The 22,883-nt window shown below is 39.5% G+C and overlaps 1 protein-coding gene across 8 annotated transcripts in view; it reads right to left on the reverse strand.

Moving 5' to 3' along the window:
* BMAL1 (basic helix-loop-helix ARNT like 1) overlaps positions 1-22,062 on the reverse strand; it is a 94,980-nt gene extending 72,918 nt beyond the window's left edge. For 4 of the 8 annotated variants that reach the window (XM_072619378.1, XM_072619381.1, XM_072619380.1 and 1 more), the window contains exon 1: positions 21,915-22,061. The gene's annotated coding sequence lies outside the window, so the exon portion shown is untranslated. Of the gene's footprint in view, positions 1-21,914 lie in introns of all 8 variants that reach the window. The other 4 variants (XM_072619377.1, XM_072619373.1, XM_072619374.1 and 1 more) reach the window with 2 other exon arrangements.
* Between the last annotated feature and the right edge of the window lie 821 nt (positions 22,063-22,883).

Consider the following 22,883-nt stretch of genomic DNA (forward strand, 5'->3'; position numbering starts at 1 on the left):
GGTCACACAGCAACTTTCCTTTCTTCTATTCTGTCTAGTCATTCCCTTCACTCCTGGCAGCTGAGGCTTAGGGGATGTCGTCCTCTGGAGAGTCCCCGACTGACCCTACCTAATGGACTCAGGTATGCTACCCCATGGCAAAGTGTGTCCTTGGGAGAGATAGTGGGGTTGGTGGCTCCAGCATTCCATGAACTTTAATTCATACGTTAAGCTTCTTTCCCTAACTTTTTATTGGGACATCTGTGAAACTGAAAGTGTTGGAAACGATGACGTCTAAAGTATCTTTCAACTCAAGACCCTCTGACCTTACTAAAAGGGATGATCAGATTATATGCTCTGGAGCTCTCCCTTAGAGTAAGAGAAAGCTAAGCATAATCAGACATGTTCCATAGACTGTGTGAGAGAAGTTAACATGTATTTATTGAATGCTTAACTATGTGCCAAGTACTGTATTATGAAGACTGTCTACTACCCTCAAGGAGCTCACAGTCTAATGAAGTAGTCTTCTAAAAGTTCAGAAGGGGGGAAAAAGAGATTCTAAAAGGAAATTTCCTGAGGAGGGCCTTAAAAATTTAATTCTAATAATATTATTGCAAAAGATCCTGACAAGAAAGAAAAGACATTGAAAACACCAATATGGCTGTGTATGAAGCTCTTTAAGGAATTCTGTTCTTTTGTATATATTGTTGGTCAATCATGTCCAACTCTTCCTGACCCCATGAACCATAGTATACCAATACTGTCTATAGGGTTGGCAAAGTTACTGAAGTGATTTGCCATTCCCTTCTCCAATGGATTAAGGCAAACAGAGGTTAAATGACTTGTCCCTGATTACATAGCTAGTAAATGTTTGAGGCTGAATTTGAATTCAGGTCTTTCTGACTCCAGGACTAGAGCTCTATCCACTGAGTCATCTGGCTGCCCTTATGAACACAAACAAAAGCTAAACTAAAGAGCACTATATGGCCACAAATACATGAGTGGCATAGTAAGAACAGTGCCAAAGCCAAGAATGAGTTGAGCCTTGAAAGAAAATACTAACAACAAATTTTTTAAAAGAGTTTTTCTGACTATCTTTGAAGCAAGAAAAACCAGGAACATAAAGGCCCATTGCTTGGGGCAGATGGTTTTAAAAAAAAAAAGTATTAACTGATGACAGAGAAATCAGAGCTACTTAAAATCCTGTTTTGCTTTCATCTAATCTGCCAAGGAAAATGATCTTCAATCTGGAAAGAAAAGAATAAACATGGGGAACTGAAGCCCAACATAGGCAAGGAGCTAATAAAACAATAATAGCTCTTTTAAATGAATTCAAATACTTCAGCTAATATAAAATTACATTTCAGAATACTGAAAAAACTTGTAAATTTGAATGCTGAACAGTAACTGGCAATCTCTAATAAGTGTTGAAAACAAAAAAGGTGCCAAAAGACTAGAAATGGGCAAATAGTATTCAAATTTTTTAAATGGTAGCAATAGTAGATTATGGAAACTATACGGAAGTTAACTTGACGACAATTCCCAGAGAAACTCTAGATCTGATTATTAAATAGTTGGCTTGTGAGAACTTAAATGGGTGATCACTAAGAGCCAGTATGGATTCACAAAAAACAAGCCATGCCAAACTAGTGCCTTTGTTTTTTGCTAGATTAACAGATAATAGAAATATTATAGATTCTATATTAGAATTATTATATATTATGATTTAGCCAAGATATTTAACAAAGTCTTTCAGATATTTTTGTAAGCACAATAGATAAACATGAGCTTTAAGCTCTTTAAGATATTACAATCAAATTACAGTTGGAAAAATAACTATATGCAAGCAGTGCTTATTAACAAGTCTGACTTCCTTGGCTTTCTCTAACTAAATCTTGTCCCAACTAAATCTCATCTTCTTCAGGAAGCATTTCCCAATCCCTCTTAATTGTAGTGTCTTCTCCTTTTTAATTATTTCCTATTTTCCCTGTATATAGCTTGTTTGTCCATGTGTGTTGTCTTGTTGTCTCCTCCCTTAGATTGTGAGCTCCTTGAGGGTAGGGACTGTTTTTTATCTCTTTTTATATCACCAGCGCTTAGTGCTTATAGCACACAGTGGACACTTCATAAATGTTTAATGACTGACTGACCTTATCAAATTCAATTTGAAGGGAAGTTTTCTAGTGATATACAAAAGTTTCTATTCTTAGCCTGGTTCTGGTCAATATTTCTGGCAATGACTTAGGGGTGTTTATTAAATGTGTGGATAATACAAGCTGGGTAACAGAATATGAATTTTAAAAGATCTAATCAATGCAAATCAGTGAGCTAAATCTAACTAGATGAAATTCGCAAGAATAAAATACAGTCTTACACTTGGATTCTCCCTTCTCCCTCCCCCCTCGTCAACTATGGTAGCATGTAATAGCATGCTATGCTATGGGGTTTAACATGCACATACTTTGTATTGGATCTGTGATTTCATCAATATATCCCTGGGGAGGAACTTCCTGTGTCAGTAAAGGTCAGTACCTTCTCTGCAACATAAATGCCTTATAGAGAGCTGCTGGGTCACTAAGAAGCCCAGAGATTGGCCCAAGTCCCACTGCTCATTAGTGTCACAGATAGGAAGACTTGAATTGAGGTCTTCTGGACTCTGAGACCAGTTCTCTAACCACTGGACCATGGTACCTCTAGCGCATGTGTCTAGGGAGAGAGACAAAGTATGTCACAGCCTACGTGATTTCTTTAGGAACAGACTCATGATTGCATATTTAGATGATTTCTTATGTTGTCCTGCATCGACTCTCAAAAGAACTATTTGTTGGTGGATTTTTCTTGCACACAACTTCCCACCTCAGGCAACTCATGATTGCTCCTTACAACAGCAATACAGCCAGCCCTGAAACACCAGTTACTTCAAAAAGATTCTTTTTGTTATCATTGCCATCAATAGAAACTTTATTATTCCATCCTGGACTATCAAGGAGCAAGAAAAATGTTTTCTTTAAAATCTCCAACAAAGAAATGACCACTTGTTGAGTCTGTTACAAAGAAAATTCTTTTCATGTCTGGGTGGGACTAGGTGGCCTCTGAGGTTCCTTCCAACTCTTGGATGTTGTAAAACTTCAGCTCAGTTTCAAAAGAGTGTTCGTTCAGTCAGGAATGGTTCAAATCAGGCAGGAAGCAAACTCAGTTGAAATGGTTGGGTCATTACTATTAAATGATCAGGAGAAAAAAGTACTCAAATTAGTCAACTGGCAACTTTGTTTTTAATCAAAAGCCAACATCAAAGGTTAACACCACAGCAAAGTGGCTCAACCCATTTCCCCCTTTTGCTACCACTTACTTATGTTCTACAGAACAGTGACCAAAGCCTATAGAGAATTAAATAAACAAAAACTTTTCTTTTTTTTTTTTTTAAGGTAAAACAGTAATACATGGCCAGATATCACTTACAAACCACAAAGCTCCCAACTGTTTTGAACATGAAGAGGATATTTCTAAGGACTGATTCAAATCCATAGAATAACTCAGAAAGCCAGCTCTGGGCTGCCTTGCTATACCCAGCCCACTAAAGAAACTGAAGAGCATTCAGTTGAAATGCTTTAATAGCAATACGGTTAAGGTGACACCTCAAGGAAGTAAATCAGGATGAGGACTTACTAAAAGGGCTCAGTATCACCAACCTCTGAAGGTCATCCTTGAAGGTGCAAGGTTTGAGCCTGGTGACAACACAAAAGTCTCCCACTGCATGGTATACAGATGAGCAACAAGTTTTCAAAGCTGGCATTTGAATTCTTTCATTTTTTCCATTCTACAATCACCAGGTGCTAATTCTGGCTCCATCAACAACCAGAAACAAGATTATGGAAAAAAACCACAAACTCCTACAAAGAACTTAGTAACGCTGAAGGCTAAAGAGAAGGTTGGAATTGGACCTAACAGAAAAATAAACATGAATTGAATCTGCAATGAGTGTTGACTTCCTCATCATGTAGACACAGGTCTACAAACTACCACTCAAATTTGGGGAGTGGTCTCCCAAACTAAGTTGGCAGGTAAAACTTAACTTCGTCATGTGCCTTTAGAAGTACCCTGCAAAAGTGTCCCTGGTCAGCATCCTTTTGGCACTCTGTTTGAATTCACTGAAAGCTAGATCGGAGACCAGTATTCCCAAGTCATCATCTGCCCTACAGACTAGGACACAGTAAGAAAAGAGGAGGGAAAGAACCTGTAGTTAACAGGGAAAAGTATTTCCTGAGGGGATGCGTTGTTTTAACTGAACTCCAAGAGGTCAGGCAAAAGGAGGCCCAACGCTCCTGGTAATAGGCTATTTAGCAGTACTATGTTGTTTGCAACATTGGTCTAGCACTAACACTTACAGTGAGTGATAGATGGAAAAGAGATAAGGTAAAAATATATTTTTCAGATAAAAATATACCTGAAAAGAAGCAAATAGGTCACTTGAGACTCAAAATCCAAGATAATGTGACTCTGGCATCATTGAATCACAGAACATTAAAGTCAGAATGGTTTTTTTAAAGGTCATTTGGTCCAATAGACTCATTTTTACAAATGAAAAATGTGAGGCCTAGAAAGGTTTAGGGCACGGGTGGGTAACCTGCGATCTCAAGGCCACATGTGACCCTCTAGGTCCTCGAGTGCAGCAACTTGATGGAGTTCAATTTTATAGAACAAATCCTTTTAGTAAAAGGATTTGTTCTGTGAAGTTACGGTTAAACTTAAGTGAATTGCCAACCAACACATATCAGCTAAATATTTGCATTTCAAAAACAGATCTGACAAAGTCCTTGAGCCTGGAGGACCTGGATTCAAGTTCTACCTCTGAAACAAACTGATTTTATGCCTTTGGGCAAGTAACTACCTCTCAGTGTTAAAGGTAACAGCTCTAAGTTAAGGGGAAAGCATACTGGTAAAGGGAGTTTCATTACCTAAAGGTTTCTAATACCAATGAAATCAAAAGTACAGTCCCAGTCCCTACCATATTATGTGCCAGAAGCTTTCTAGGTGCTGAGGCTACAAAAACAAAAGCATCCATGTCCAGAAGGAGTTTCCAATTTATCAGAGGAGATAAAAGGTACATGTATAAACATATGAACATAGGGAGAGGAAAGGAAAAGGTAGCAGGACCTGGGGAAGGTAGGAAACCAGGAAAGGCTTCCTATGAAACTGGAGCTGAAGCTGATTTTTGAAGGAAAAAGTGTAGGAGGTGATTCTAGCCATGCAGAGCAAGTGCAAAAGCATGGAGATGTAGAGCAGAGTGTTCATTTAAGTGGAAGTTGCATTTCAACAAAATTTTGGTTATTTCTTTGGCTGGGCTGAGACCAAAGGAAAGACAGACACTACCTTGTCTATCTACCTTGGATAGAGTCAACAATCAACAAAAGATTTTTTTGACATCTGTCAAACTGGTATGCTGAGGGAATGCCATGGACGTTATATATTTGTATTTCAAAGAGAACTGACAAAGTTTCTCAGGATATGTTTACAGACCAGAGGGAAAGACACAGGCTAGATGGGAAGATAGTTGGATTCATAACTGATTAAGTGCTCAAACCCAAAGGTTAAGAATTAATGGATCAAGGTTAAATTGGATGGTGGTATTCAGTCAATTGCACCACAGACCTTCCCTTGACTTGGTTCTCTTCCACATTTTTAACCATGTCTTTAATTAAAAACATACACTTATGGCACACTTATTAGATGATACAAAGCTGAGGATGACGGCAAACATGTTGGCAACAGATTTTTAATGTGAGAAATTAAAAGGTCTCTAGAGACTAGAATAATGGGCCAAATCTAATAAAATGCAATTAAATAGGGATAAATGTGAAGTTTTACACTTTAAAAAAACTGCATAAGCACTAGGTATGGACAGTACATGCAAAAGCTATCCAGGAATTTTAGTAGACTACAAATGCAATATAAGTGTTATTTGGCAGTCAAAAAATTCTAATGATGTTTTAGGTTTTATTTTTTTTAAAAAAAGAATAATGCCCTTGAGAGGTGGTAGGCCCACTGACTCTGATAACTTGTGGTATGATAAAGGGACTAGAAGCCAAACGACATGACAATCAGTTTAAGCAATGAAGTGAGTTTACCATAGAGAAGAGCATATTAAGGAAGGGGGAGGGAAGAGAGAAGAAAGAACAGCTACCTTCAAATGCCTGAAATTTTGTTTTTTGCAAGAGAAATTAGGCTTATCTTTCTTGGTGTCAAAAGGCAGATTTAGAAGCAATAGGTGGAAGTTGCAAAGAAATAGACATTTTCCAAATTTAATTAAAAATTTTTCCCATGAACAAAATTCAATTTTCTCTTCTTCCCACTCCCACTTTCCCATTGGGAAAAAGGAAAAAAGAAAACAAACACTTAAAAATACTCCTAATAAATAAGCAACAATAAGCAAAACTAACTCCTACATTGTGCATGTCCAAAACCCAGATGTCCAAATCTTCAAGCAGTAGATTTCAGGTGGTAAGGGAATACTTCCTGATCAGCAAAGCTGTTCAAAAGCACCAGGGGCTGCCCAAAATGTAGGGAAGGGGTTTCCTAGTGTGGGAGGCTCAGATGCTGAATGGCCACTCGTCATCCAGGTAATGTTACTAGGCATGTAGACAGGAAATTGGAAACGAAGGAAGAACCACCCTTGTAGTTGTGCCCAGATCAAAGTGCATTATCTATTTAACTCAACAGGCATTTATTGTCTATTATGTGTAAAGGGACTGTATTAAGTGCTAGAAATGGTAAGGAATAGTGAAAAATGGAGCTTACATCTAGAAGTGTTCTAGGTTTTACCTAAAATATCTAGGTTAGCCCTGTATGGAGGTAATGCTGCTAAACCCCCTTGATGTCCAGGGGCTCCTCTTCTAGGGCTGTGGTTTTCTTGTATCTAGAAGGAGTGGGGGGGGGGGGGGGCGGGAAGAGAGGGATATGGGTGGAAATCTGTACTTGGTCACAACATTCAGGCTACAAAAATAAGCTATGAGAGTTACAAGTTAAGAACAACCAAAACCGGAGGCTCTTACTTGCAGTAAGTATGGAAAAGGTAGAAAATTTTGTAGCAATATTAAGAGAGAAGTCTGCTTACTCCATTTGTGTCTCCATGAATGACAAATAAACAGCCATAGATGCAGAAGGCACAGACTAGCCTCCCTATCAGAGAGGGTAAAAGGGCTGGAAGAACCTCTCTCCCCTCTAAAGAGAGATGGGGTTGAAGGGCAGGGCAGGGTATCTTACTTAAGAGAATGAAAAATGTGTTTCAAGATGGTGAAAGGAGAATTAATCCATGCCAGTAAGATGGAGAATGATATCAAAGGAAAGGAACAAAAGGAGGATCACTAAACTTTGGAACTAATATTTATGAGGCTCTCACCTCACCACAGAGCAGGAAGCTGAATCTGGGCAAGAAGCAGCTTCTCGAATTCTAAGGAACAATGATGTGGATCCACAGGTACCCCCAGCATAAAGGTTACCTAGTCATTAACTGCCAGAGGCAAAAAGAGAAACAAGTAGGGAGAGGTGGGAACTCTCTGATGAGGCGGTACCAATGCTGTTCTTCGCTGACTTGATCTGAATAATTCAAAGACTTGCCATCTTCTTGGGGGTACGTATCTACTGTGAAGACAGCCTTCTCTGATTTTATAAATAGGAGGCACAAATGATACCAACAGAAGGAACCCAGTGATGATGAAATCCTGGGATAGAAAATGAAGACCATAGGGTACAGATGGTGTCTTCATCACTGCTGCCAAGTGAAAGCAGGGGCTTCTTAAGAGAAACACTGATCTGAGAAGTGAACATCTGGATAAAAATATTATCTGAGAATGATATTTAGATTTCTGGACTACAACTTACAGAATGAGGGGCTCTTGTTCAATGATGTAATGTACCTATAGAAGACCAGTAAAAATGTAATTGTAAGGAGTCCTCAAAATCTGATGGTAGAGGGATTAAAACTGAAATTTGAGGTAAGAGAAAAGAATGTCTATATGCATTTGTCAGACCAGACATCAAAAAGAGTAGCTATTACAGCACTAAAAGAAAAAAATTAGTAGAGGTTTGATAATACAGGAAATAATTCCCAACAGGAAAATCAGGAACAACAAATGCACAAAGTCTGAATAATGGATCAGATGAACAAGAAATCCTAATACAAGAAAGCACACTCAGGTATTTCTGAGTCTTGGTGAGATGAAATTCATGAATGGATATGCCTATACAAGAGTATACCTTGTTGAAAAGGAAAAAAAATAAATACAAAGGTATAGTGGAATAATAAAATTTTGACAATATATCTGTGAGAAAATGCAGGAACAGAAAGAGGAAGCCCAGTAAAGAATAAATTTAAAAGGATGGTAAGGAATAATGGAAAAAGAAAAAAAAATTTGTCCTGGAAGTCCAGACTCTGGACTCTGGTCCAGAGGTGCCAAAGATGTAGACATTCAACTGCTGCCCAAACCAGATGAAAATGTAATGTTTAAATTAAATGAAATGTTTTAATTCAATGAGGTAGTCAACAGATCAGTACTGATTTAACAAAATAAATAGAAATATAAGAAGACAGAAAATATTACATTTTAAAACTAAGTCAATATGCAGCCTATATAGATTAAGTGGTTCACAGTTTCTATTTGAGTTTGCCACATTTGCTCTAGACTACTTGGACTTTCAGAGGATTATGATAATCTGGAACAAAGACAGGAGATCACAGTCATGAGGGATGCCAAGTCTCGGACATCTACCAAAACTGGAGCAACTGGAAAATTCTTGACTTGCTTTAATGACAAGTATGTTCATCAAAAGGTGGAATGAACAATGGGTATTGCCATTCTAGGCCTGATTTTGACCAACAAAGGGGAACTGACTGCTGAAATAAAAAGGACAGAGACCATGAGGGAAAAATGATGAGGAAAGTCAGGCATAGTCTGACATGCAACTCACATTTTGGGGGAATGGATTTCATTTCAAAGGGTTTGGTCAAAAGATAGATAGGATCTCATGGGTTGAGAACACAATAGGAGAAATCAGTCAAGATGGATGAGAAACTCTCAAGGATGAAATTCTTAAGAAATAAACACAAATATTTCCAATGAAAAAGAAAAAAGACAGATGTCTAAAAGATACTGATGGGGTTACATAGGGGAACTCATCAATCAATTGATTAAAAAAAATTCATAGAAAATGGAAGAAAGTACATTTAATAAGGAATGAATACAAAAAGTGATATGGTCCTATGAGTACAAGATATCTCTTGTGATTACTAAGCCCTGTCAGTGATCTTTAAAAGGTCATGGAAAACACATGGAAATACCACAGGAATGGAGACAGGCAAATGCTGTCATCATTTTCAAAAAAGGAACAAAATAGGATCTGAAAACTACTAATTTCATCAAAGCAAGTCCTGCCAGACTTGGATTGGACTTAATTTGGTTGGCCCCAGAAAGCTAGAAGGAATAGGTTTAGGAGTCGCTGTAGGCAGATTTCAGCAATGACCACCATCACTAGAGTCACCAAAAGAAGATCTCTCAAATGGCAAAGAAAAAAGGGTAACAAATATTACCTACGATAATCATGAAATACCCACAGGAATGACAGCGACAGACCAAACTCCAAAAAGAGAAGCAGGAGAAATGTGGAATAATAGGGACAAGAAGTTTTTATCCATCTAAACCACTAGGAACCTTATGTTTCTTAGCAAAAAGGACTCAACTTCTCTAAAGACTTCTCTATCATTATCTCTTACTGAGTTACACCAAAAATAGTCTGAATGAATATATTTCAAACTTATTTTTGATTTCATATTCTCATTCTCAAATTAATTCATTTCCCTTGAAGAACCTTCAAATATATTTCAAAAGAATGAAAACTATAGTTATCATTTTAATTTCAGAATATAAAAATATATTTTTCTATTTATCTTTTGTAAAACTCAGAAATTTACCTATATTTCTTTTAATTCAATGAGGAAGTCAATAGATCAGTATCACAATTCAACTTGGATATCAATTTCATGGGTGACTGAACTATGTTCTTTATAATTTTTAATATCTGGTTTGACCATTCTGGCTGTGCATAACTCTGCCCAAAGGACCACTAAGAGAATCTCTTTCTCTTTAATTGCCTTGGGAATAAGGGAGAGGAGGAGGAAGAGGACAGGACCCTTTGGAAGAAATAATAGGAAAGGGTTTATTTAGGCAAATTAGTGTTATCAGTGCTGGTAACAGCTGCTACAGTAGTGTTTAAAATGTGGGTAGAGGTACAGTAATTTCACACACACACACAGAAGCAAGAAGACCTAGCTGTACCAGATCCCAAACTAAACTACAATGTAGTAATCATCGAAATAATCTGGTACTGGTGAAGAGAGCCAGTAGAATAAATTAACTATATCCCTATAGAAGCAAAGAACATAATGGACCAGTATTTGATAAACCTAAAATCCCTATCTACTGGGATATGAATCTGACAAACACTGCTAGGAAAAAATGAAAGTAGTCTGACAGAAAATAGATTTAGACCAACATCTACGTACCAACATAAGCACCAAATGGGTTAATGGCCAAGACGTGAAGGGTAATGTCATAAACAAATTGGAGATGCAAGGAAGAAATTACCTTTTAGATTCATGGATGTAGAAAGAGTTCAGAAACAAACAAGGGGAAAAGAAGCTCATAGAAGATAAAATGGACAAATTCGATTACATAAGATTTAAGTTTTTGCAAAACCAAAACAGTTGAAATGAGAAAGGAAGCAGGTAACTGGTAAAAAAAAAAAAATTTTTTTATAGTAAGTCTCTCTGACAAAGGTTTCATTTCTAAGATGTAGGTACCTGATTCAAATTTATAAGAAGAAGGGTCAGTCCTCAACTGATGGAAGAGATTCAAGCTCTCAATAGCTATTTGAGGGGAAAAAAAGTCCTCCAGACCACTAATAATTGCAGAAATAAAAATTAAAAACAACTCAAGGATTCTATTCCATAACCATAATAAGATTGGCAAAGTTGGCAAAAAGGAAAGAAGATAAATGTTGGAGGAGCTGTAAGAAAAAAGGAACATTAGTGCACTGTTGGTCGAATTGTGGATTAGTCAAACTATTCTGGAAAGCAATTTGGAACTATTCCCAAAAAGTCACTATATAAACTATACACACCCTTTGATCTAACAATATGACCACTAAGCCTACACCCCAAAGAGATTAAAGAAAAGGGGGGAAAAGGACCTATACGTATAAAAATATTTATAGCAGCTTTTCTTGGTAGTGCCAAAGAATAGGAAACTAATGAGTTGCCCATCAATGGTGAATGGCTAAACAAATTATAGTATATGAACATAATGGAATACTACTGTGCTATAAGAGGAAGGTTTCAGAGAAACCTGTGAAGATTTGTGTGAAATGATACTGAGTAAAGTGAACAGAATCAAGAAAATAATTTATATAATAACAACATCATAGTCAAACAATTTCGAAGGGCTTAAGAACTATGATTAACAAACACAATGATCAACCATAATTCTAGAAGGCAGATGATGAAGCATGCTACCCATTCCCTGACAGAAGTGACAGAATTCAGATGCAGGATGAAACACATTTTTTGGATATGGCCAATGCAGGAATTAATTTTACATGTTTGTTATGAGGGTTTCGTTTTCTCCAGTGGAGGAGGGGAAGAAGAGAAGGAGAAAAAAATAGATTTTTGTTGACAAAAAAAATTAATAAAAAAATAAGAATATACTATCATAGGGTTGTGGTGTTTGTCCTTCATTCTCAAAGAGGACCATGGCATCAAGATGATGACAAGACCTGCAGTTGACTTTGAGTGAGGGAGGGCTCTGCAAGGTCACCAAGCTCACTTTCTTCTCCTGAGCCCTCTGGATCCAGAGGCTTGATATTCATCAGGAAGACTGGAAATGGCCCAGGATGCAATGGGAAACCCTGGCCCTTTCAGGCTAAAGTCTTATAGCATTCTCTCTTTAAATGAGAAACCCCTATTCAATGAATAGATTTCTTTAAGTAATTGCTCAAGGGATGGCCCTTTAATAAAAAAAAAAAAATTAAACTGGAAGGAGAAGACCCTCAGGGTTCCTGGGTAAGAGAGAAACAATTACTATTTAGTATTTAATTTCTAAAAATGTGCATACTCTTTGATCCAGCAATACCACTTCTAGGGCTGTATCCCAAAGAGATCATATAAATGGGAAAAGCACCCACATGTACAAAAATATTTATAGCAGCTCTTTTTGTGATGGTCCAATTGATGCCCATCAATTGGAGAATAACTGAAAAAGCTGTGATATATGAATATAATGGAATACTATTGTGCAATAAGAAATGACGAACAGGAGGACTTCAGAAAAAACTGGAAAGACTTATATGAACTGATGCTGAGTGCAATGAGCAGAACCAGGAGAACATTATACACAGTAACAGCCACAGTGTGCGAGGATTGTTTCTGATAGACTTAACCCTTCACAGCATTGCAGGACCTAAAACATCTCCAAAGGACTCATGATGCAAAATGCCACCCACATCCAGAGAAAAAACTGTGGAGTCAGAACGCAGAATGAAGCTGACTATCTTCTCTTTTGTTATGTTTTGTTTTGGCTTTTCTCATATGGTTTCTCCCATTTGTTTTAATTCTGTGCAGCATGACTAATGTGAAAATGTGTTTAATAAGAATGTATGTGTAGAACTCATATAAGATTGCATGCCATCTTGGGAAGGGAGGATGGAAGGAGGGGGAAAAATTTAAAACTTATGGAAATGATTGTTGAAAACTGAAAACAAATAAATTAATTATTCTTTAAAATGGACTCAAATATTCAACTCTCTAAGAATATCATTTATACATTCAGTTTGCATTGCACTGATCTGAAGGCACATTTTAAGTCCTGTAAAAGGACCCCTAACAGAAGATGTAAAAATCAAAAGGATGGACTCTTTATGCTTCCCCCTTCCTCAGTCTCTCCACTACCCCCCTACCCCAAATGTGTTTAATAAATAATGACTAAAAACTAGAATATCTGAAGAGCAGACTTGATGAGGATGTAGACTACCCATAGGGTACTGATGACTTTGGCAATCTTATAGATTGAACACTACCGAAGGCCTGAAGTATTATTTACTGCCACTCAACATAATGACTTGCATTTTTTGAACTGAACCATTCATTCAAATGCAAAGGAAGAACTATTCTAAGTAGAGAGAAAACATGATCAGAAAATATAAAAGTAGGAAGAAATAAAACTTCTTCCTAGAAATGTTTGCATCTCTAGAATGCAGCCACAAGAACACTGGTCTAACTAAAACTGAGATTTCATGAAGAGAAAGAGTGACTTAGAAGAGACAGGGTGAGGCCAGATTAGGGAGGGAGGTCCTTGAAAACTAAGCATAGGAGGAGTTCAGAGGAAGTAGCTAAACTGTAGAAGTAGATTAGGAAGAGAGATCAGTAAGGAAGGGGTAGGTAGAATAGGTGGGGGGGGGGGGGGGGGCGGGGAAGCCCGAGGGAAGGAAGATCTGTTTAGGAAGCAAGAGCAGTAATTGAGGCTTAGGGCTATGGCTTATTATAGATGCATATCAATAACAAAGTAAACAAGCTAAGACTTAAGGAAAAAAACACCAACACCACTTTCGACTGTCCTAAGGGCAAAAGCGATTCAGTCCAAAGTCCCATACCGACTCCATACAGCTGAACTAGTGTTTAGCAAGTACCTACAGTGTGCAGGCACTACGCTAAGTGCTATTGAGACAGGATGATTACCCTAAAATCCTGAGCTAAAATATAAACCAAAACATGTAAATCATGTATTACCAAAGATTAAATGTAAATCAATGATTAACTTATGTTCATTATACTTTGACTATATTTTAATTCTTTGGAAAAATACAGAACACAAATTCACTGGATGGTATAGAGAAGGAACCACATATAGCACATTTTATATAACATGTTCTTGACATAACATTGTTTTCCCTTACTGTCTAAATTTATTTTTAGCAGTCAGCATTTAAAAATCCTGCAAGCCTACCTACCCCCCTCCCCCATTCTTAGGTTGAGAAGTTGGCAAGGAGCCGAAAAGCTGAGGGGAAGGAGAGAATGTAGGAGCAGTATCTAAGGGGTGTTTCTTCAATAAGAGAAACAATGGAGTTTAAGGCGAGGGATTTTTGGATATGGAAAAAACTGAAGTCGGAGGAATTATTAAAATCCCTCATCTCCAGTGAGCTGACTGCACAGGAATTCATAAAGACACACAAGACCCATATTAAGAAAGTGAAAGGAGAGGAAGACCAAAACACAAGAGAAACAGAAATTCACAACAAGATCTTTTTTAAGGGAACATTTACATAGGTTTCATAGGATTTAAAGCTAGAAAATAGTTTAGATACAAAGCATCTGTTCCAACTGCCTCAGTTTACTGATGAGTATGCTAAAGTTCTAAGAGAAGCAAGTTAACCATGGTCACACAGGGATTAAAAAACAAGGTGAGATTCCAACGCGAGTCCTCAGACTCCAAATTCATGCTATTTCTCTTAACTCCTAACATATTCTCCTTTGTGAATCCTAACTAATTCTGGGGGACAATGGCCAAATCGGCACCAGTCCTGCTCTGTGATAAGCTGTACAGCTCACCAATGAGGGAAGAATAAAATTCTCTTAAGAGCAATTGGGTAATCACCACACATGCTGGTGCTTCATATATCTTAGGGAGAAAGTGATTCTGGTTGCTGGAGAAATAAAGTTTGCAAGCACTGCCAGACTCACCCAGGCATTTTCAGTCTTGCTCTGAAGTTGTTCTTTGTAAGGACCAAGGACTTCATGGGAGGGGGAAAAAATCACTTCATCCCAGCTCCTCTGAAGTTTTGCTTAATGGAATACTCAGGATTGTTTGGAGGGGATTCAAGCTAATAATGGAGGGGTATGCTAGTAATGAAAAGAAATTTGGGTTACCAAGATAAGGCCAAAATGAGTACATGATTTAGATATAAAGGGTGATACCGTAAGCAAATTAGGAGAGCAAGGAATAGCTTACTTGTCAGATCTATGGAGAAGGAAAGAATTTATGACCAAACAAGAGATACACATAGTATGAGATGAAAATGGATAATTTTGATTACATTAAATTTAAAAGTTTTTGCAAAAACAAAATCAATGAAACCAAAATTAGAAGCAGAAAGTTGGGGAACAATTTTTACAAGTATCTTGGATAAAGGCTTCATTTCTCAAATATATAGAGAACTGAGTCAAATTTATAAGAATACAAGTCATTCCCCAATTGATGAACAGTCAAGGGATATGAACAGGCAGTTTTTTGATGATTAAAGCTATCTACAGATATATGAAAAATGTTCTAAATCACTACTGATTAGAGAAATGCAAGTTAAAACAACTCTGAGGTACCACCTCACACCTATCAGATTGACTATTATGATTTAAAAAAAAAGAAAGTGATAAATGTTGGAGAAGATGTGTGAAAAATGGAACATTGTCGGTGGAGTTGTGAACTGATTCTGGAGAACAATTTGGAACTATGCTCAAAGAGCAATCAAACTGTGCATACCTTTGATCTAGCAATACTACTGTATTCCGAAGATTTTAAAGGAAAGGGAAAAGGACCTATTTGTATAAAAATATTTATAGAAGCTCATATTGTGGTGTCAAAGAATTGGAAATTGGGAATATGCCCATCAACTAGGGAATAGCTGAACAAATTGTGGTATATGATTGTAATGAAATACAACTGTATTATAAGAAATGACAAGCAGGCTAATTTTAGAAATACCTGGAAAGACTTACACAAACTGATGCAAAGTGAAGTGAGCAGAACCAGGAGAACACTGGACACAGTAACAGTAATATTGTAGGGATAATAAATGTGAATGACTTAGCTATTCTCGGCAATACAATGATCCAGGAGAATTCCAAAGGACTCATCTATGATGAAAAATGCTATCCACATGTAAAGAAAAAATGGATGGAATCTGAATGCAGACCAAAGCATACTATTTTAAACTATTTCCTCTGTGTTTTTTTTCTTTTGGTCTGTTTCTTTTTTCGCAATATGACTAATATGGAAATATGTTTTACAAGATTGCACATGTACAACCTATATCAAATTGCTTACAGTCTTAAGGAGGGAGGAGGTGAGGGAAGGAGAAAATCTGTAATTCAAAAATTTTCTAAATGAATGTTTAAAATTGTTTTTACATATAATTGAGGAAAAAAATATTATTTAAAAAAAGAAAGAAAGAGAAGGGTATGGGGGCCATAGCTCAAATAAGAATAAGAACCTTAGCAGTAGCAGGGGAAAGACAATTCAAAAGACAGACTTGAAAATGTGTACGGGCTTTTCTTGCCAGCTAGGAGCCTAGCTTGGGGCCTACATCACCAAAGAGTTTAAGTTAACCCAGAGGGCTTTAAACTAAAGAGCTGACAGAATTTCCTCTTATGGAAAAAATCTGAATTGCCGCTAATAACCAGCTGGTGGCAGCAGAGAGCACCTAAGTGAAGATGCCTACAGAGAGCAATTCTACTCCTAGAGAATCAGTAGCGCTACAGAACTGGAGGTGGGAGCTCCCCTGGTCACACGTTTGCTGACCATACATATTGCCTACAGGTATGCTCCTCAATGCCATGATCCTATATATCTTCCCTCTACCACTGCTGGCATATGGTAAGATGTGGAAGGACAAGATACATGAATGGGGAATATCTTTCTTGTCAATTATTTTACTGTGTTGTTTGTTTTGAACTTCTATACCTTCTGGTTGGCTCTTAATATGTTGGTGGAGATGTGTGACTTAATGGTTTTAAGTGCATACTGACCAAACAAAATGACTTGCAGTAGCTCTCTGGGGGTCCCCTTATGAAGGAGTCCTCAAGGGCTATAATAGCAGCCCTGAAAATTTAAGGTGACATGACTGCAGTATTCATGGGGAAAAGGGAAAAACGACTTATTATGCTTGACATCAGGGGGCAAAATATGTCCAAAGGATCAAAGGTCCAATGAATCAAAGTTACAGAGAAGCAGATCTTTGTATCAGCTTAAGGAAGAACTTCCTACCAATCACAGCTCTCCCAAAATGGGATGGCCCACTGCATCAGTCTCTTCACACAGAAGCTGAATGATCAGTTATCTATCAGAGACTCTAGAAAAAGGGATTCCTGTTTCACAGGGGATTTGACTAAATGACCTCTAAAATCCTTACAATTCCAAGATACCAGGATTCTACAGACTCTCTGCTCTAACCATCCATGTTATTTATATAGATTGGGTATATGTGCATCTATATGTATATATAAAAATATAATTCAATTTCACTCAACAAACATTTTATTAACAATGTGCCAGAGAGTAATTCAAAGACAAAAACAAATCACTCCCTAACCTCAGGGAGTTTACATTCCACTGAGTATTATGAAATTATGGTTTTATCTTCCCTATTAAATTACAAATTCCTTATAGAAGTTGTATCAGGCATAGCACATTAAAGGGGGAAAAACTGTATATAAGTATGTGATAAAAAATACCAATTATGGGTTTTATAAACTTTATTGGAAAAAGTTCTACATAAAGTCAGTATTTTATGAAATAAAGTCCAATATTTATTCACTGGAAATTTTCCACTGTTAAGCCACAGAAATCTCTCACCCTCTAAAGTGTCCCCTAAGACTCTATTCAGGGCCCTTTTTTCTTTTCTCTCTCCCTTTCATTGATTTCTATGGACTTAATTATCATTTCCATGCAAATAACCCCCAAACACACACACAAACAATATTAAGAAAAAAACTGCACTAAAACTTTGGAAATGCTGTGTGTGTGTGTGTGTGTGTGTGTGTGTGTGTATGTTTCAGTCACAACTCGTACAAAGTTGTAAAGATGTCACAGTCTACACCAGAATAATACTAACACAAAAGAAATATCGGTTTTGTGATATTTAAAATCTGATTGTTGATGGGAACTGTTTAATCTTCTAGAACAGGACTATCTCCTCACCAAGACCTTTGATTCTAGCAGAAATATTACTTCATCAGAAATAAGTCAATAAATAATGGACAGAAGACAACACTTATCTCAAAACAAGGTCAGAAATGTTTAATTTTTGAATCATTATATTCCTGGTGTTCTCATTAACTAAGTCAGTCTTATACTGCTAGTACAAAATTTGAATATATAACCTATACTGAAAATATAGACTTTGATACAAAGGAAGAAATCACATTCACTTCCTTTTCTAGCCCTGTAACAAATATAGTATGAATGAATGGAAAGACAGGATTGTGAATCAGGAGGGCTGGGCCTTAGGCTTGCTTTTACCACGATCTGTATGATACTGGGCAAGTCACTTAAAAGTCTGGCTTATTTCCTTATCTATAAAATGAAGGAACTGGACTGGAATTAGGTACCTAATGACTTTATAATGTCTTAAAATAGGAGATGCTTAATACATGTTATTATGTTCAATCAGATTTTACCTTAATGATTCTATGCCACAGAAACAGAGAATCTTGAAGCTAGAAGGGACTTTAGAACTCATCTAGTTTAAATACTGAAGCTAATAAATCCAATGAACTCTATTCTTATCAGACCACATCTATAATATGAATTCCTCAAATGAGGCATGAATTTCCTTTGTGATGCTTTTGTTAAGTGGGAACTCATTACATTCCAAAGCAGCTTATTTCATTTTTTGACAGCTTTACTTGCTAGAAAGGGTTTTTTTTTTTCTCTCTCTCTTATGTTAAGCAAAACCCTGAAACTACCACTCACTGGGCATAGGCCTTCCTAAGGCCAAGCAGGAAATTATTCCATCTCCCAAAGACAAGGATATTGCCCCCCAAATTCTCTCTTCCCAAGGTAAACATCCCCATTTGCTTCAAGCATTCCTCAGATAAGAGAATTTCAACTCCATCCTTACCACCCTCACCATCCCAGCAACCTTCCTCTATACATGCATTACTTTGTCAATGTCATTAAAATGTGGAACCCAGAACTAAATACAAAACTTTAGATGTGATCTGACCAAGGCAGATTGCAAGGCTAGTGGGACTTTCTCTTTCTAGACAACATGCTTCTATGAATGCAATCTGAGATCATATTAGTGTTTCTGGCTGCCATGAGACAATGTGGCCTCATACTGTTTGCAATACCACTCAAATCCCTAAGGTCTATTTCATATGAACCCCTGTCTAGCCATGATTTCTTCATCCTATGTATCTTTAACAGTTTGTTCAGCTGAAAAAAATTTAACCCCAGTACAGGGCTTTACATTTATCTCTATTTTATTTGATTAAAATTAGCTGTGATTAAATTTGCCTGTCATCAATGCAGCTAAGATTCTTTCAGATTGCAAGTCAATTTTAGATGGGCCTCCTAGGTTTTTATCTTTTCAGAATCTGATAAACATGCCATCTACGTCTTGCAGCCGGAAGAATAAATTTCAAACAAAGACACTTCAGAGATATTTAGCAGATAAATATATTCTTTTCTGAATTTCTAATTAGTTATGTTTGGAAGGTTAGGGCTGGAAAGGTTATACTTTAGAGATCATATTGTCCAAACCCTTCATTTACAGGTGAAACCTTATAAGACTCACTTAAATGACTTACTTACCCAAAATCACAAAGGCAGTTGATGCCAGCGTTGGACCTTGTATCTAGTTTTCCTGACTCCTAGTCTAGTGTTCTTACATTTATAAAAGGCTGGTTATATATCACAAATATATCACAAAAAGAAGTAGGTTCTTTTACATTTGATGCTAAAATAATAATCCAAAATTAAATCATGTCAAATATTATAGTTTTAATTTAAGCTATTCACCTTTTACATCTAAAACATGGGAATTCCACTAGACATCCAATTGTCTGTACGTAGTTTCAAATCCTGCATCAGAAATTAATTTCAAAAATTCATCTCAAATGTGTTAAGTGAACCATTTTTAAGACTTGGCAATAAAATATGAATGGAAAACTGCAATTTTTAATATTTCAATGTACTGATATGGTAACCAAATTTAAAATAATGCTTTTCTCTTGCAAGCAATGGGCAAGTAGGTGGCACAGCAGACAAGAGCACTGGGGCTTGGAATCAGGAAGACTCATCTTCATGAGTTCAAATCTGTCCTCAGACACTTCCTACCTGTGTGACCCTGGGCAAGTCACCTAACCCACTTTGCCTCAGTTTCCTCATCTGTAAAATGAGCTAGAGAAGGAAATGGCAAACCAGTATCTTTGCCAAAAGGAACTCAAAACGGGTCACTGGGAGTTAGACAATAACTCGAAAGAAAATCAAGGCATAACTCAAAATTACCAATGGTAAAAATCATTTTGAACTCAACAATGAATTAATCAATGAATTAAGAATCCCAACAAGCCAAATTTACATCAGAAGCCAAAGTCATTATCTAGTAGAGTGGACATTTTACGTACAGTTTATCATATGACATCAGCAGATGACAGAAAAATAAATGACAGCTCTAGATACCTCAGAATGAACGCTACCTAAAACGCAGCTTTGAAACACCAAATTTTAAAAATATCTTTTCCAAATCAAGGCCTGTTAAGGAATGACTATTGATCAATCCTAAATCAACTGCTCAAAACACAATTAAGAAAACGTTCATCTTCATTTTCTGCTGAAACACGGAAACCATTTATTGGTTTGAAAGGTGAAACCTTGAAGGTGGAGCAGCCTATAAAGCGGGCGGGGACGCAAGTCAAGTGGGTTTAATTCAGGTCAGTCACCTCAACCTAAACTTAAAAAAAAAAAAGACAAACATACCTGAAGCGAGGGCAAAGACTTTTCCACCCCCAAAACACACTTCCCTCTCCGAACCCCTCCCCTTTTCACCTGGAGGAAAGGCTTGGGTAACACGAGAGTCCCAGAAAGCAAGTCTTATTTTATCTTCCGTCCCATTCACTGAGCAAACAAGGGTTGGTTGGTTGGGCGGTGGACACCGGACAAACACCGGACAAACACCGGGCCCTCCCCCCGCCCCTCCCCCGACATCTGTCAAACCCCTCGGGCCTTCGGGGCTCGGACCGAGGCGACCCCGCTCCCCGAGGGCTAACGACGCGCCCCAGAAGCGCTCCCCGTCAGCTCAGCCCGGGCTGGGCTCGACTCGCGGGTCCAAATGTCCAACCAAGAGCACATCCCGGGTGGAAGTCCGCCCGGATGGACTGGGTGGCCCATCCTCTCTCACGCCCTCCGACGCTTGGCCAAAGCGCAGAGCAAGCGGGGCGCCGGCCAGGGTCGCCCCGAACCACCAGCTCGCGCCCCTCTTCCCTCTTTCCCCACCCCCCAAAGCGAGGCAAGTCCTCTGCCTCTTTCTGTATCCCCAGGACTTAGCACAGGGGCTGACACACAGCAGGCGTCTAATAAACGTTTATGAATCGAACTGCTCAGAGCGAGGAGGGGGAGGGGATGGAGGACAGAAGGATTCCCCCCCTTCTCGAAACCTGCCAGAGGCTGACGTCGGTTTCCCTGCTTCCCTGAAATATACTCGCGCGAGCCGGCCCCAGCTCCCCCGTTCTGTCCCTTTAAGAGGCAGCAAACAGTCTCCCCTCCCCCATGACAGGTAGAGGGAGCGGGGAGGGTCTGAGGAGTGAATTGGGAACCCTGCACCTTTAAGGTGACAGCAGGAACCTCGGCCGCTCCCCCCTCCCCCGCTCCAGCTGGGGGGCAGCCGGAGGGAGAACGGTCCCTGGGCGCCTTTAAGAGAGGCTCTCTAGGGGAGGGGGTACCGACCGGGGAGGGGGCGGTCTGTGCCTTTAAGGGAGACCGATCGTCCGAGGGCGCTCGGCGGCCCAGGGGCACTGTGCCTTTAAGGGCGTCAACGGTCCCTGAGGGCAGCCGGAGCCCGAGCCGGGGCCCACTGCCTCTCGGCTCCCTGCCGCCGGGCCAGCCGGAGGAACTCACCGTGGGCGGGCGAGCTGCCCGGAGGGCGCGCGGTCCGGGGCCCCAGCTCTCCTCGGTTTCCGCGGCGGCGGCGGCGGTGGCGGCAGCAGCGGCGGTGGCACAGGAGGAGGCAGAGGAGGAGGCAACTGCGAGCCCCACTCCAGTAAACAGGCACCTCCGTCCCTGACCTACTTTCTGCTTTCCCTAAATGTCGCACCACTAACCTACTTTCCGACCAATCCGCTCCCCGCCGGCCCAGGCCCGGCCCCCAGCCCACCAATCGTAGAGCCCAACCCCCCCTTACTCCTCCCTCCAATGGAGGAGCCTGGAAGCCCGGATACCTGCCTCTCTCCACGAGCCAATCAAAAAGCCCAGAGGGACCCCGGTTCGGCGGCCACCGCTCGCCAATCGGAGCTCGGCTCCGAGGGTCAGATTCACCAATCGTTGAGAGCCTGGGGAGCGGCTCTGGCCAATAGAGGGACGCCAAGGAGGTGGGGAAGTAGGAGGGCGGGGCCGTCTACCTGACGCTTCATCCCAACCAATCAGCACACTCATCTAAAGTTCACACCCTGGAGAAGCCTCCAATCAGAGCGGGCGCTTCCTTTTCTATTGGGTTCCTCCCCACCCCACTGCCCCGCTTGTCCGCATTCCTCTGCCGGCGGCGGGGTGAGCACCTGTTGCCTTGGGTGGCCCTTCATTGCTCGATGCCGAGTCATTCCAAGCTCGACCTCCCGGCTCCTTTGGGCTGGACCCGGAGCCCGCAGTTGGAACTGGCCTTCACTCCCGGGTCCTCCCCGGTCCTCTGCGCCTTCTCCCTGGACACCCCAGCAAGCTTTCCAGTCCACCGACTCATTTTGTCTCCCGGGAGTGCCTTGGACCCTGGGCGCTTGCGGTTACCGCAGCCGTTGTGCGTGCAGAGGAGGAAACTGAGGCACGTAGTGGTTAAAGGGCCTTCTCAGAGGTCACACACTGAAACTGACCTAGGAGACC

The sequence above is a fragment of the Notamacropus eugenii genome, chromosome 6 (assembly GCF_028372415.1).
Source record: "Notamacropus eugenii isolate mMacEug1 chromosome 6, mMacEug1.pri_v2, whole genome shotgun sequence".
Lineage (NCBI taxonomy): Eukaryota > Metazoa > Chordata > Mammalia > Diprotodontia > Macropodidae > Notamacropus > Notamacropus eugenii.